Here is a 15,486-nt window from a genome sequence, read left to right as displayed (position 1 = left end):
AAAAAATTGTTGGGAGTTTATTAATGATAAGAAATTGAACATTGAGTATATGTAAAACGTGCGTATCAGAATGCCAGATTAACGCTGAACAATGCATTTGCCTCCATGGTTCTTATAGAAAAATGTCACTTTTGGGATTTAGTGGTCCTTTAAACTGCGCCACTTCTGCCCAAAAAGCATATTAGTCTGAATACCCTTTTAAATGGCAAATTGATATTGTGTACAATAATTTTAATAATATTATTTATATAGCGCTTTTCTCCCAATAGGAGTATTTTACATATTTTGCAGAAGGAGAGGCAGCTATATTGTGTGAACTCAGTTTCAGTCTAGTACAGGGGTAGGCAACCTTAAACGCCCAAAGAGCCATTTGGACCTGTTTTCCGGAGGGAAAAAAAACCTTGGGAGCCACAAAACCCTTATTATGCAGCCCTCTCTTATAGGTCCCATTCTTATTATGTAGCCCCCTCTTATAGGTCCAAATTTTTATATAATGTAGCCCCCTCTTGTAGGTCCTATTTTTTTTATAATGTAGCCCCCAAGAAAATATTTTTTTTATTTACTTGCCTTCACTCAGGTGGTGTCCAGGTCCTGGATCTTCTCTGCTCGGCGTGCTCTCTGGCAGCTGAATGATGCTGACACGACCTTAGGGTCACGTCACCGTCATTCAGCCAGCAGGGAGCTGCGGCGGGGGAGGAGCGCTCTCTCCTCTGCCGGCTCCCATTACTTTTTTAGATTTTTACATCGCAAAGGGGGTGACAGAGCGCTGTCACTGACACCTGGACTAGCCTCTGCAGATGGCTGCCGGAGCCGCGGGTTGCCGACCCCTGGTCTAGTATGTATATAATGTGTGTGTGTGTGCGTTTCTATCTCACAACACTGATTCTAACAGTATATGACAACGTTGCAATTGACTAAAGTCAGAAAATAAATATTGTTACCTGCAGCTGCTTTACATAGAAATGTAAAATGCTGCGAAGGTTACTACAAAGGAAAATTGCATTCTGTCTGTGTTTCGTCTAATAGAGTTCCAATTATAAATGTGTCAGAACTATTAAATTGAATGATTAAATGGCTAAGTGCATAGCATATGTTCAATAAATGTTAAATTAACTGAAATGTCATTGTGTGTAAAATGCCTATCAAAGTCAGAAAAGTATTCACTAGGATATTGGCCATTTAGCATTGTCAAAGCATGCCTCAAACTGTGATTTCTAGAGAGTTTACCATTTCCAGACACTTTAACTGCACACCAAAAATACAATCTGACTTTCTTTTATTTTAAAAAAATCTAATTATGGCTAAAATACAAATTTCGCTTACCGTCCTTTATTTGTTTATTATTATAGTAATTGTTTAGCTCTTACTGAACATATTCAGTATGGCAGGTATCACAAATCCTATTGATATGTATAGTGAACACATATTTCTCTGCTTATTAAACAATTTTTTCTGTAATATAAATAGGTCTCTCAACACCTAACAACATACAGGTGCTTTGAGCCACTGATTCTTTTAGCCCTAGGAGCCAAGCACTTAGTTTCTGTGTTTTCCCTCCATATAGCAAGATGTGTAAACACAAAGTACCTGACACATTAGCATGATGAGCTCTATATATTCTATTGGAACGTTCAGACAACTTATCAATGGTAGTGAATCTGGAAATCTGCATTTGCAGTGCTTGGTATGTTCTGGCAAACCGCTTCTGTAAATGCCAGGCTACATATATATGGGAGCACAGGTGTACATAGAACTGTTATTGTGGCACCATGTTGCCTATTACCTGGTTTTCCAGAAACCAGATTAAACTGGGGGTGTTTTTGTAAGTAGAAAGCCTGCACATCATGGAAGGGCTACTAAAATCTTGTACAGTTTAGAGGAGAGAAGGGGCAGAGGGTTATATGAGAGTCCAACTTAAACATATTGCTGGTATATAATAGAGGTCAAAGAAAGCCGCATACTTAAAACAGGATGGGTTCTAGGACAAATGGTCATATGCTGTGAAAATGGAAGCAGGCAGCCTGAAAGGTAGCAAGCAATAAATAGTTTGTGGCATGGTCTCCAAGCACATGTGACGGGGTCTTGTAAAGGCATTTGGCTGTCATAACTGATCAAAAAGTACAATAGATGAAAATAAGAAATATAAAAGATGAACTAATAGGGCCAATGAGTTCTAACGCAATAACCGTTCCCTATTCACAGACCGCTTCCAATTTAATGCACTGCTCCCAGCCCTGAAGCAGAGGTGACCTTGTACTCCTCCTTTTCCCACTCTGCATTTTCAGAGTTCCCCCATTTTTTTCTTTCTTTAGACTTACTATCAACCCCTTCTCTCTGCCTGCAATTTATTGTCCTCCGAGATCATCATTACAATTAATTGACATTTCTCTGCCTGGCTCCCTCATTTCCTTTCCTCTGGCATTCCCACTATAACTCATCTTGGGTGATTTAAACATCCAAATTGAGTATCTACATTCTCCTTCCAAACTACTCTTATTTCCTCTCTTGACCTCTTACTTCAAACCAACTCTACTCATTGCGGTGGCCTTGATCTTGTTCTCTCAAATTTATTCAGTTTCAGATTCCTTTAACACTCCTTTTCCCTCAGATCATTACCCATAATCTCTTCTCCACTTTAGCCTCTCTGCACTATAACTTAATTAGGGCTCCTAATACCTGCAGAATCCAAGTTCTTATTATTTTCAACTACATTTACCTCTCTCTTTAACAACTTCTCTCTCTCCCCAGTTTCTCCATTCTCATCCCCTGATGAGGCAATCCCACTTCTTAATCACACCGTAGCAACAGCCCTTGATCAAGTGACTCCATTTTTTTTCTTCAGCATCGACAATGGGTTTAGCTGTAACACACAGAAGAAATTCACTACATTTTAAAAACTTTTCCACAAAGTAAAATATCATTGGGGAAAGTCTCTCGTGATTTTTTCAAATATGTTCCCAGCTACCACCCCTACAGAAATGCTGTGGACACAGCATTTCAAAACAAATATACTTTTAATTACTCATCTACATTCAGGCTCCTAACACTTCTTTAATGCATGTTAAATCTTTTCTTAACCCTCGCACACCACTCTCAGACCAACATTACTGCCCAAGATCTTGCTTCCGTCTTCAAGTACAAGATTGACTAAATCAAAATTGCTATCCTCTTCAGAGAGCAACAATTCCCTCAATTCCTTTCCTGTAGCTTCTTTTCATTTGATCCCAAAAATGAAGAGGACATCTCTACCGCCCTTCTCTTCCCACTCTATTGCCTGTCTACTGTATCATAACCCCTCACAAATCCGATGCTTCCTGTCTCCTGTGCGCTTTCCACCCTTACCTAACTTACATAATCTCTCCCTCTCCACGGATATTTTATCCTTTTCTCATCCTGTAGGATAATCTTTAGTCAGGCTTCCATTCCCAACATTCCAGAGAGACTGCACTGACTAAGGTGGTCAGATTTCATCATTGCCAAGTCTAAATTCCACTAAATCTTCTAATTCTCAGCTACTGATTCTGACTTTGCATGAGAAGTGAATGGTTGACAAACATTGGATCTTTTAGTTCTTGACACTGTCCTACCATAGGTCTCATCCTGAAACGCGTTGGTAGAAATGGAAGGTGAATAGAGGCTGATTTTGTATCCCAGGTTCCATGGAGCACTAGTCGGCATCCTGTCGTTTTAATCAGACGGTGATTATGTTTCCATGCTCTTGTTATGGTTGCCTGTGGTAAAGACCTATTATTCATGCTGGATTTGTGGAATTTAATATTTATCATTTGATCCAGTATTTCTCATGAGACAATACTGTTCAGAAGGCTTAATACCATCAAGAAACTAACAGGAAAGAGATTCAACTTTCGAATTGTGGCAGTACAAATCTTTCTACGTTTGAACTGTGAGAAGATAAAAGCCAGACATACGGGACTTAGTAGCTAATATATTTTATTTATGTATAGTAATATGTTGATATATTGTCATTGTTTAATTTTTATTTATTGGGAATCACTTAAGATGACTAGCACCATGTTTTCTTCTCCAAATTGTATTGTAATTGTAGATTTAGATCTTTGCATGGATGAGATCGTTGGAGCTGAAGGCTGCAGGTGGTTGGTTTGCGACACATATCGTAACATTTTTGAGTTGTTGGAATAGTTCTCATCCTACCTATCAAACTGCTACCTCAGTGTTTGTTTCTCTGGATCCACCTCCTCTCTGCTACCTCTATCCCTAGGAGGACCCAGACTTGGTCCTAGGCCCTCTGAATTTCTATGTTCATTACTTTGCTCAGAAAACTAACATAGTCCTTTTGGGTTTCTCTATCACCTCTATGTGAATGACACTCTCTCAGAATCTTCCAACATCCGTGTTGGCTTGAGTAACAGAATATTTTCGTTCTGTTTCGTCTTGGATGTCTATTCACCACCTCAAACTCAATTTTTAAACAAAGAAAACAAAAACACAGAGCTAATTAGCTTTCCACCAGTCAGCAGCAACTAGTTACCACCTACCCCTCCTTGACCCAATCTGTATACACCTAAGAAACATCCCCAGAATATTCACATATTTCACACAAGACACTGCAAAAACTTTAACTTGTTAACTTATAATCTCCTGCATTGACAATTGCAGTTCCTTTAGTTCTGGTATTTACCTTGCGGAACTTTCACCCCTAGAAATTTTTTTTACTTCACAAAGCTTTTTCTAGTGCAGCTCCATTCTACCACTCTGTACGTGGGTTGCCGTACTTTTCAGAATGCAATATAAAATACTTATAACATACAAAACCATTAAAACTGCTCCAAAAGGCACCTCCTCCCTTCATAAGATCTGCACCTCTCATCCTGCCTCATTACTTGCTCCCATTCTTGGTTACAGTATATTTTGGGGGGCTGCACCCATTCTCTGGCATTTCCTTCCTCATACAACAAGACTATCCACTAGCCTTCAAACTGTTATGTGTTCCCTGACGACTCGTCTCTTTCAGTAAGCTTATCAAATTCCCAAAGTGCCCTGTTATTCTACCCAATTACCAACCCTCTACACAGGTCACATTTTCTATATGCATACAATCTGCTGACCCTCATACCAACATTACTGTGTGGCTGGATCAAATAGCCCCACTAAGTAATGCAACCTGTGCTATTTATCCTACTGCCTCAAACTCCTATTTTCCTACAGATTGTAAGCTGGTGAGCAGGGCCTCTTACTGCTTTGTTTAACACCCAGGGCTAGATTTACTAAGCTGCGGGATTGAAAAAGTGGGGATGTTGCCTATAGCAACCAATCAGATTCTAGCTATCATTTTGTAGAAGGTACTAAATAAATGAAAGCTAGAATCTGATTGGTTGCTATAGGCAACATCCCTCCTTTTTCAAACCCGCAGCTTAGTAAATCTAGCCCCCAGTTTTGTTTAATTAATGTGTTTGTTCCCAATTGTGAACAATAAGACTCTCATCTGGTCTACAAGCTTTCAAGCGTTCTCTGAAAACCCACCTCTTCAGACAAGCTTATAATATTCCTCAACCACCCTCTTAACCTCACTACATTACCCTATTACCACCCGTTATACAATTACCCCTTGACCAACATTGTTGTGTGACAGGATCATTTAGCTTATGAGTCAATTTTACCTTTGCAGTCAGCCCAGCCAGACTGCAAATGTAGACTTAACCTCATGTGTCAAACTCCCATTGTCCCATAGATTGTAAGCTTGCGAGCAGGGCCTTCTCACCTCTTTGTCTGTTTTACCCAGTTTGTTTATTAGTTTACTATGTTTGCCTCCAATTGTAAAGCGCTACAGAATATGTTGGCGCTATATAAATAAATGATGATGATGAATTGTGACAAACTGCAGAATTATGCTAGTGCTGTTGTCATTAATGTTAATAGATGTACACAGCAAGATATCTTCATTTAGTATAAGTTTTCAGAGGATGGTCTGCCCAAAGAACATAAAGGTGCACGCCAATTCTCCTCCATCGCGAATGAGACATGGGCCTTGTAAGAGAGGTGGGAAAAACCACTAAAGAGGCACATTCTGTAAAAGTGTAACTCAAATCATCGTCCACCCACTTACTACCACCCCTAAACTTTTTAGATTTTCTCCTAAAATACAGAACTGTTTAGCTTAATTTGCCTAAATGGGCCTTATATTAATGATGATGGTAAGGACTTTTTTTATTACATTGTGGCACAGTGTGTGTGTGTGTGCGAAGCTTTTTTTTATTAAATTGCTTTGAGTGCACTGAAAAATGCCCTTCTCTGTTGAAGTACAACATGGAGGTGCAAAAGACAAGACCTGAAGCCCACCTGCTCTGAACTGCTACAAAATCTATGCCCTGGTCGGTGTGCATTTGAAATTGTTAAATATTTAAAAGATAAAGTGGCCACTAGATGGCGCTAATGTATTAGCTTTCACCCAGTTGCATGCCTTTGGCAATGAAAACACTTTTCTTCAGCTAATGTGTTTCAAAATATAAACCCAAGTACTAGGTTTAATTGTCATGACACTGTTCAGGTAATGTGCTGCTGGTTTGCATTCACACGGCTCGTTAGAAAAAATAGTGTGGTCTTTCAATGAGTTTGTATTTTTCGTTTTGCTGCTAAATCAAGTGTACTGCAATTACAGATGTACTCGCATAATGACTAATTTAAATGAATAATATAACATTTCATAAACTTATGATTTATTTTCCCTTAAAAACTAACGATATATTATGAAAATGGAAACAACTCGTATAAATAAAACCAAATTGAATGGATCCTCAGATAAAGAGATTGTTGGTTGTTTCACCTTCTGACTGTTTCGCATTACTCTAGTGCTAGTGTGTCTATAGTAGTTTTTCATTGCACTTATTTGTTTGTACTTTTATTTGTTTTACTAAAATGATTGATTTTCTTGACCTAAGTAGTTGTTGTCTAGCCTTAAATACCCAGAGCCTGATTTCATTAAGAAGGATAAATACTGATATGTGCCGTATCTTGCGTACAATCGCACTGCACATGCCCAGAACTGGAACATATGCCAGAGAATGCAGCAATGTCCACTTCATCTTCCAGTGCAATGGATCCTTACTACAGCTTAAGATTTCAGGACGGAACGGACTGAGGACTGGGTGTATGCACGTAGTCAGTGTACAGTAAGGGCGTGCTAAGCTTGAGCACAGGCAGTAGCGTCCAATTCAAGCTTTGGACATCAATAAGGTATGTGATTTGCAGTTGCATCACTTGCACCAGCTACAGGTCTGATGTAAGTGCCAATTACTAGTGATAACAGCTGTGTATGCATACTACAACATGTGTTTGCAATTAGGGGCAACTGTAAAAAAAATATTTAATGTACAGTAGACATTCATAACATCCTAATAAATGGATTTTATTGGCGAAAAAAAACATTATTTTTTTAAATGTTTTCTCATTAATGATTACATTAACAGGTGCCATTAATTGTACTTTTTTTTTTTTCTGTGTGTTCTTTTGGAACTTTATATTGGACGTACCCTGCAGTGTATTGTCTGTTATAACAATGCGGACCTAGACCCATATTCATCCACAGACATGTTTTCAGATCCGCTCCTTGTTGACTACAGACATGCATATGCCGTTTATACTTGCATTTTTTAATTAATTTATTATTATTATTAAGCTATTCCTGTATGAATTAGAAGTAATTGTAAGCGGTCAGCCAATAAGCAGCTAATGTTGACCGTTTTGTACGTATTGACTACATAACTCCATGAGTATCTGTATGCGCTTGTCCCAGAGATTGATATAGGTTGTAGTTCAGAATAGTAAGTTGCAGCAGCTATAATCAAATATTGTTACTACTACAAATGCTGCTCTCTTGTATCTTATTATACTTGTATGTGACGGAGCCATAGTTGCAGGTAGAAAGGATCTATCTATGTTCTCCACTTAAAGTGTATAAGCTTAATGTAGTGTCAGGGCACCTGTTGTGAAACAACTTAGCCTGTATTGTGTGATGTCCACTTCTGGAGAAACGGCATCTATCTGCAGGTCTACAGTGCAGATCATAACACCAATATCACACCTGGTGATAATCCTTTTATTTGTTTTCACATCAGCGATAAGAAACCGCCATGAGGGTACATACCCGCTTCCGTTTTAGCTGCATTTTTTTGGCACAAGTAAAAAAAAAAATTAGTTAAACTGCATATCAAACACTTTAGATTCATGTTTGATATGTGTTCTAATAGTGTTGTAATTTCTCCAATGTGTTGGGAAATGGAATAAGTAGTGGTCCAAAACTTTCTACTGCAATGAAAGTAGAAACACCAATGGGTACGGTAACACTACTTGTGCTTTGTAAACATTAACGCATGTAAAACACATGTAAATGTATCTTTAGACAGGCACTTCAGCTGTAATATGTCAGGTCTGTATAGCATACTGGGCTGGAATCCTTAGCTCTGCTTTGATAGCTTTGCCAGTTGCTTTGCCAGTTAATATGTATCCAAAGTAGAGATGGGCGGGTCTGGTTCCCCGAGAACCGAACCCACCCGAACTTTGGGTATCCGAGTCCCGCCCGCTCGGAATCCAAATCGAGGCCGAACGTCATTGTGACGTCGTCGGATCTCGGGGCTCGGTTCTCGCGATACTTGAAGATTATAAATACACGCCTCCACAGCAATCCATCGCCATTTGACAGAGGGAGAGAGCAGGGTGTAGTCACAGGCTGATTAGAGCAGGGACAGAGAATACAATATTCTTATTCCAATTGAGCTATCAAAAATCGCTAGAGAAGAGAGGAGAATAGAGGATTTTTGTTTTTTCAATATTTGGCACTCCCCAGTGCTTTTGGGGTGTCCCCATAATTGTGCATTAATATTTCTGGCTGTCAAAATTACTATCTGTCAGCAGTATCTACCAAATAATTTTTAGCACTACAAGTGCTTTGGGCTGAGAATGGATTCAAAGCAGTCCACATATGATCAGAATGAGCAACCAGGTTCTGTCACCAGTCCTGATGTTAGTGTTCCCAGTACGTCATCTGGGCAAGGCGATGTCAAACTACACAGTGTTTCGAAATCGGTCCAAAAAACAAAAACCCCCAAAAAAATTACTGTGTTGAAGCGAAAAAGAAGTGTTACTGAGCAAAAGTTAAGTGCTGATAAAAAAAAAATTGCCAACATGCCATTCTACACACGCAGTGGCAAAGAGAGAATGAGGCATTCGCCTTTCTCTGTTAGTGGCAGATCCAAAAATGTTACCGAGCCTACAAGTGGTGCACAACTACTGTTACGCGTCAAAGCCGAGCTGCAAAATAACAGTAAGGCATTAGAGGATAATGTTTGCTCTGAATCAGAAATGACACCAATCCCTGTGGAGAGTCCATCCAACAGTGGTATGTCTAATCGTGAGCATTCTGTTAGTGTACCCATAAAGAGGGACCCTTTCAGCAGTTCTGCTGATGTGTGCCTGAACAGCCCGAGTGTAGCCAGTGATACACCAAGTGATGATGACACTTTGTCTTTAGAAGAGGATGTGGGGGAGATTTGGGTATCCGACGAGGGCGCTGATGATGATGCGGTTGATTGTGTAAGTCCTGCACCAGAGGCAGCAGTGTGGCACCAGTGGCAGCAGTTCTGGCACGTGAGGTTCTGGCACCAATTTGCACTTTCCAAACACAAGCAGGGATGACGCAGGTGGCAGACCACAACAGTTTGACATCTGGGGTGGTTTGAAGGATTTGTCAAAAAATGTGTGACCTTGACCATAACTCCAACCAATCCTACTATTAACATGCAAAGGATGGTGGAGGGCCTATCAGGGATTAAACTGTATTTTTCCTAATTTTCACTAATAATGTTTGGGTGTAATATACACCCAAAGACGAGTGCTCAATTGCTAAGAGTCATTGATGAAGAGGAAGACAAGCAGGCTTGTCTATAGATTTTGCAGGCAAATTGTGCTGCATTATATAGGTAACACCCAAAGAGAAGAGCTCCATTGCTCCATTGCTAATTGTAATTGCTGAAATAGAAATAATAGGGCTGAAAGTCTTGGTCTAAATCTGCAGTTACATTTTATTGTACCATAGCTCACTGCGAAACAAGAGAGGTGTCAGGGTTTAGTGATAATCTTCCTCAAGCAATACTAATTCATCCGACCATCATAGAAGTCTGTGTAGTATGATGTAATTGCCGATAATGGCCTTCCAAAGGGAATGACTAGTTGATTTTAGGGCAGAGCTGTCACGATTTTCTTTTACAGCAGAGCAAATATCAAAATGTTGTGCGGACTTATCTGCATCACCACTGGGTGTCTTGGGAAAGCAATTTTTTTACAACAAGCAGTTGCCAGAGAAACTGAAGAAGACGTCCAAACAAGATGTTGATAAGTCTGGGATCCTTGCAAAGAAAATTAAGTATTTAATCGACAATTAAAATATAGTTAGCACATTTACTTTGTTTTATTTCACACTATAATTTTCTGTAGCATCTTTTCAAAATGTATTATTAAGGCAATCACTTGACTCAAGCTAACCGTGTCTGCACTTTCTTCACAGGTAACTACTTCACTGGACTAAAGTATATTCCCCTCAAATGCTAGTCTTCTTGCAGCTGCTGCATTCTCCTACATGCTGTTGCAGAAACCAGATATTGACCCTAAATGTTTCTGGACACACAGCTTTTCCTGCATGTCATTTTTAAAAAGTTCTGTAACACCAAGTTGATAGTGTGTGCAAAACAGGAAATGTGATGGAATTCAACCCCGCTGTAATGCTTGACCAATATTGGGGTGGTAATCAGAAATGACATATCCTCAGGAGAGTCCAAGCAGGATTAGCCATCTTTCAATGACATCCCTTAGTTTTTGGAACAGTTTGTCAGCTTTATGCCTCTTACTGAAGCCGCTGATACACAGAGTAGCCTACTTCTCAAAAATGTGACGCACCTGGGTACATGCTGCTGCTGTCCATGCTGGGGAAGGCGAATGACCAACCCAGTGGGCTTTCACAGTCATATAATCTTTAGTTTGCCCAGTTCCGCTTGTACACATATCTGTGGTTAAGTATACAGTGGGTAGAATGCCATTTTGTCGCCCAATAATTAAATTTTTATGAACTTTCCGGTACAGGAGAGAATTAGCTTTTCTAGTAAAATGGTATAGTGATGACATTTGCTAACGGGGACAGAACACCTCAATTAAATGTCTTAAACCAACTGTATTAATAGTGGACATTGGACGCAGATCTAACACAAGCATAATACTCAGGGCGTCTGTGATCCGCTTTGCGACTGGGTGACAGGTTTCATTCTTGCTTCCTCTTGCATAGGATTGTTTAACTGCCAATTGTTGGTTCAGGGGATATTGATTATGAAGGTGTTGGGGGGGGGGGGGGGGGGGGAGATTGTAGGTGCTGGGATGAGAGAAGGGAGGTAGATTATGCTGGAATGCTTGTTGTTATTTTTTTTAACCTAAGTTTCTGATTTTCCCAACAGTTTTCCAAGAACTCGCTGAAAAATGACGAAACATGGATGAGGATCCCAGATGGTTAAGGTCCCTACCTCTACTGAGTGTGGCTTTAATAACGCTACAAAATGGATAGACAACTCTTGCCAGGATTTGTGTATAAATAATTCCACACTTAAGAAGTGGATTTTTGGTCTTATGCCCAGGCATGACAATGGCCTTTTTGTTATCACTGGCAAGAACTGCAGCAATTTTTCTTTTCTAGTGTATTAAAATCATATTGTGACATAGGAGGTGGTCAAAATTGAATAAAAAATGACTGGAAATTAGTGTTACTGAGGTTAATAATAATGTAGCTACAAAATAATACCTAAATTATGTTATTTTAGCACCAATAAATGTAATTTTTTTAACAAATTGCAATACAAAACCAAAACCAAAACACGCAAGGGGCGGTTTTGCAAAACCAGAACCAAAACACGACGGTAATCCAGATCTTAAACCGAATACAAAACCAAAACACGGGGGTCAGTGACCATCTCTAATCCAAAGGGTATAAAACTGTCATACAACCAACAATAGCAGTAATGACCAACATGGGCATCTTAGCATAATGCCCTCATATCACTTGCCCCTAGTGTCAGCTTTCTCAAGAAAAGCTTGGCATCATTTTATAGTAGGGTCATGGACTTGCAGAATAAAGCTTATATAAACTAGAGATGGGCGGGTCCGGTTCTCCGAGAACCGAACCCACCCGAACATTGGGTATCCGAGTACCGAGCTGAGCAGCCCATTCCGAATCCAAATCGAGGCCGAACGTCATTGTGACGTCGTCGGATCTCGGGGCTCGGTTCTCGCGATACTTCAACTTTATAAATACACGCCTCCACAGCAATCCATCGCCATTTGACAGAGGGAGAGAGCAGGGTGTAGTCATAGGCTAATTAGAGCAGGGACAGAGAATACAATATTGTTCTTGCAATTGCTCTAACCAAAATCGCTAGTGCAGAGAGGAGGATAGAGGTTTATTATTTTTTCTTCATATTTGGCACTCCCCAGCGCTTTTGGGGTATCCCCCATAATTGTGCATAAATATTTCTGGCTGTCAAAAGTCATATCTGTCAGCAGTATCTACTAAATAATTTTTAGCACTCCTCAGTGCTTTTGGGGTGTCCTCCCTAATTGTGCATTAATATTTCTGGCTGTCAAAAGTCATATCTGTCAGCAGTATCTACTAAATACTTTTTAGCACTCCTCAGTGCTTTTGGGGTGTCCTCCCTAATTGTGCATTAATATTTCTGGCTGTCAAAAGTCATATCTGTCAGCAGTATCTACTAAATAATTTTTAGCACTCCCCAGTGGTTTGCGCTCAGAATGGATTCAAAGCAGTCCACATATGATCTGAATGAGCAGCCAGGTTCTGTCACCAGTCCTGATGTTAGTGTTCCCAGTACGTCATCTGGCCAAGGCGATGTCAAACAACAGAGTGTTTTCAAATTAGTGCAAAAAACAAAAACCAAAAAAAAAATTACTGTATTGAAGCGAAAAAGAAGTGTAACTGAGCAAAAGTTAAGTGACGATAAAAAAAAAATTGCAAGCATGCCATTCTACACACGCAGTGGCAAAGAGAGAATGAGGCCTTCACCTTTGGTTATTAGTGGCAGATCCCAAAAAGTTACCCAGCCTACAATTGGTGCACAACTACTGTTACGCGTCAAAGCCGAGCTGCAAGATAACAGTGAGGCATTACAGGAGAATATTTGCTCTGATTCACAAATGACAACAATCCCTGTGGAGAGTCCATCCAACAGTGGGATGTCTAATCGTGAGCATTCTGCTGATGTGTGCCTTAATAGCCCGAGTGTAGCCGGTGATACCCAAATTGAGGATGCCACTTTGGAATTAGAAGAGGATGAGGGGGAGATTTGTGTAGGCGACGAGGGCGCTAATGATGATGTTGATGATTATGATGCAGACAGATACCAAATTGCCTTTCTCAATTTCTATTTATATTCTAGATTATATAACGGCTGAATAGTTTTCTATTTTACTCCTAGTGGAGAGAGGATCTGATGTAGACAGATACCAAACTGTCTTTCTCCATGTCAATTAATATTGTACAGTCTATAATGGCTGAATTTTTTAGTATTTTATACAAGTGGAGGGGGGCCTAGAGAGACAGAAACCAAACTGGCTTTCTCCATGTCAATTAATATTGTACAGTCTATAATGGCTGAATTTTTTAGTATTTTATACAAGTGGAGGGGGGCCTAGAGAGACAGAAACCAAACTGGCTTTCTCCATGTCAATTAATATTGTACAGTCTATAATGGCTGAATTTTTTGGTATTTTATACAAGTGGAGGGGGGCCTTGAGAGACAGAAACCAAACTGGCTTTTTCCATTTCTTTACATATTTAACTATAAGTGTAGGGTGTAATATACATTCAAAGACGATGGCTGCATTGCCAATATGCATAGATGGAGAGGAAGACAATCTGTTTTGTGTGTAGAATAGGCCTACCAACGAAGAATTAAACTGTTTTTTTGGATGATTTATTACCTCAACAATTAGATTACTTGTCTCTAAAACAGTTGGAGCACTAAATTGGGTTAATTTAGGCCCAAAAACATGGATTTTCCAAAAAAATAGCAAAACAAAACCAAACAAAACCAAAACCAAAACACGCAATGGCAGTTTTGCAAAACCAAAACCAAAACACGACGGTAATCCAGATCCAAAACCGAATCCAAAACCAAAACACGGGGGTCAGTGACCATCTCTAATATAAACTTACTGAAGACCACATACTGATCTCTACGTCTTCATAGACGGACTGCTTTGTTCCTGCAGCTATGACTCGTTTGGATACAAAATAAAATAATTAGCTGGGATGAAAGTATTTTAGTAAGTGTCGTCATTATTTTCTTATAGTGGCTACAGCTTGCCAGTGTAACAAATATAAGGGAGATGTGTTTTTTTACCTGCTAGGGATGCTCCATGCTAATGTATGGTTTTAAAATCTCAAGTTGTTAACATTTATAATGGATTTACAATATATTTATCATTTGCAATTAATACGGTGAAGCCTTGGTCATATGGTCACATTCTGTATGGAATGAACCTCACTCCGCCTTCTTCTGCTTCCTCCACACTGCACCTTACAGACAGAAAGACGTGTTCGAACCTTTTGGAGAGAAAGCAAGCTGCGCCTGCACCATCTTAGTAGGAGTAAATGCTGATTCCCAACTGTGGTGCGGTGTGTCCTGCGCACTGTGAGGACACACACGCTAGTTACAGCCTAGGGAAGGGGCAGATTGGTAATAGGCCTTACCAGAAATTTTTCATGGGAGGCCGGTGGCTAAATGAGGCTGCCTGATGTTCTGATGTTTTTTTTGTTTTTGTTTTAACTAAAGTGATTTTTTTTTCTGGTGTTGCAGGCAGGACTCTAGCACATGACAGGTGTCGTTCCCATGTGTGAGAGGTGCAATACAGAGAGGAGTCTCCAATCCTGCTGGAACAAGGTACGTATGAGGGGGTCTGCTATATTCATTATTACCATCATCAGTTTATATAGCGCCACTAATTCCTCTGCGCTGTACAGAGAACTCATTCACATCAGCCTCATTCCTATACTATGGGGGGGGGGGGTGCTATTTTCCTATACTATGTGGGGCCTGCTATATTCCTATACAATTTTAGGGAATGTGGGGGTTACCACGGGCCAGTCCCATAGTGGGATAACTTGGGCTGGGTCACTGGGCCACCTGCATTTTTTTCCTTTAAAATGTTCCTGGTAGGCTGCTGAGTCCAGTCTTGCCCCACAGGATAAAGTTTGCCAGCCCTCCCCTGACAGAATATATTGATCCAAATCTTGCAAAACATGACCATTGTGAATATTAGTTCAACCCACAAAATAACTACATGGAATTAGTGTATTCATTTTTATTTTCATATAGACGTCACCCCTTCTTTTTTTATAAGATTTTTTTTCACTTGGAGAAGCAAAAACTGTATGTATAATAACGACTAACACTCTGT

The sequence above is a fragment of the Mixophyes fleayi genome, chromosome 1 (assembly GCF_038048845.1).
Source record: "Mixophyes fleayi isolate aMixFle1 chromosome 1, aMixFle1.hap1, whole genome shotgun sequence".
Lineage (NCBI taxonomy): Eukaryota > Metazoa > Chordata > Amphibia > Anura > Limnodynastidae > Mixophyes > Mixophyes fleayi.
The sequence above is the reverse complement of the archived record's forward strand: the minus strand, read 5'-3'. Positions refer to the sequence as shown.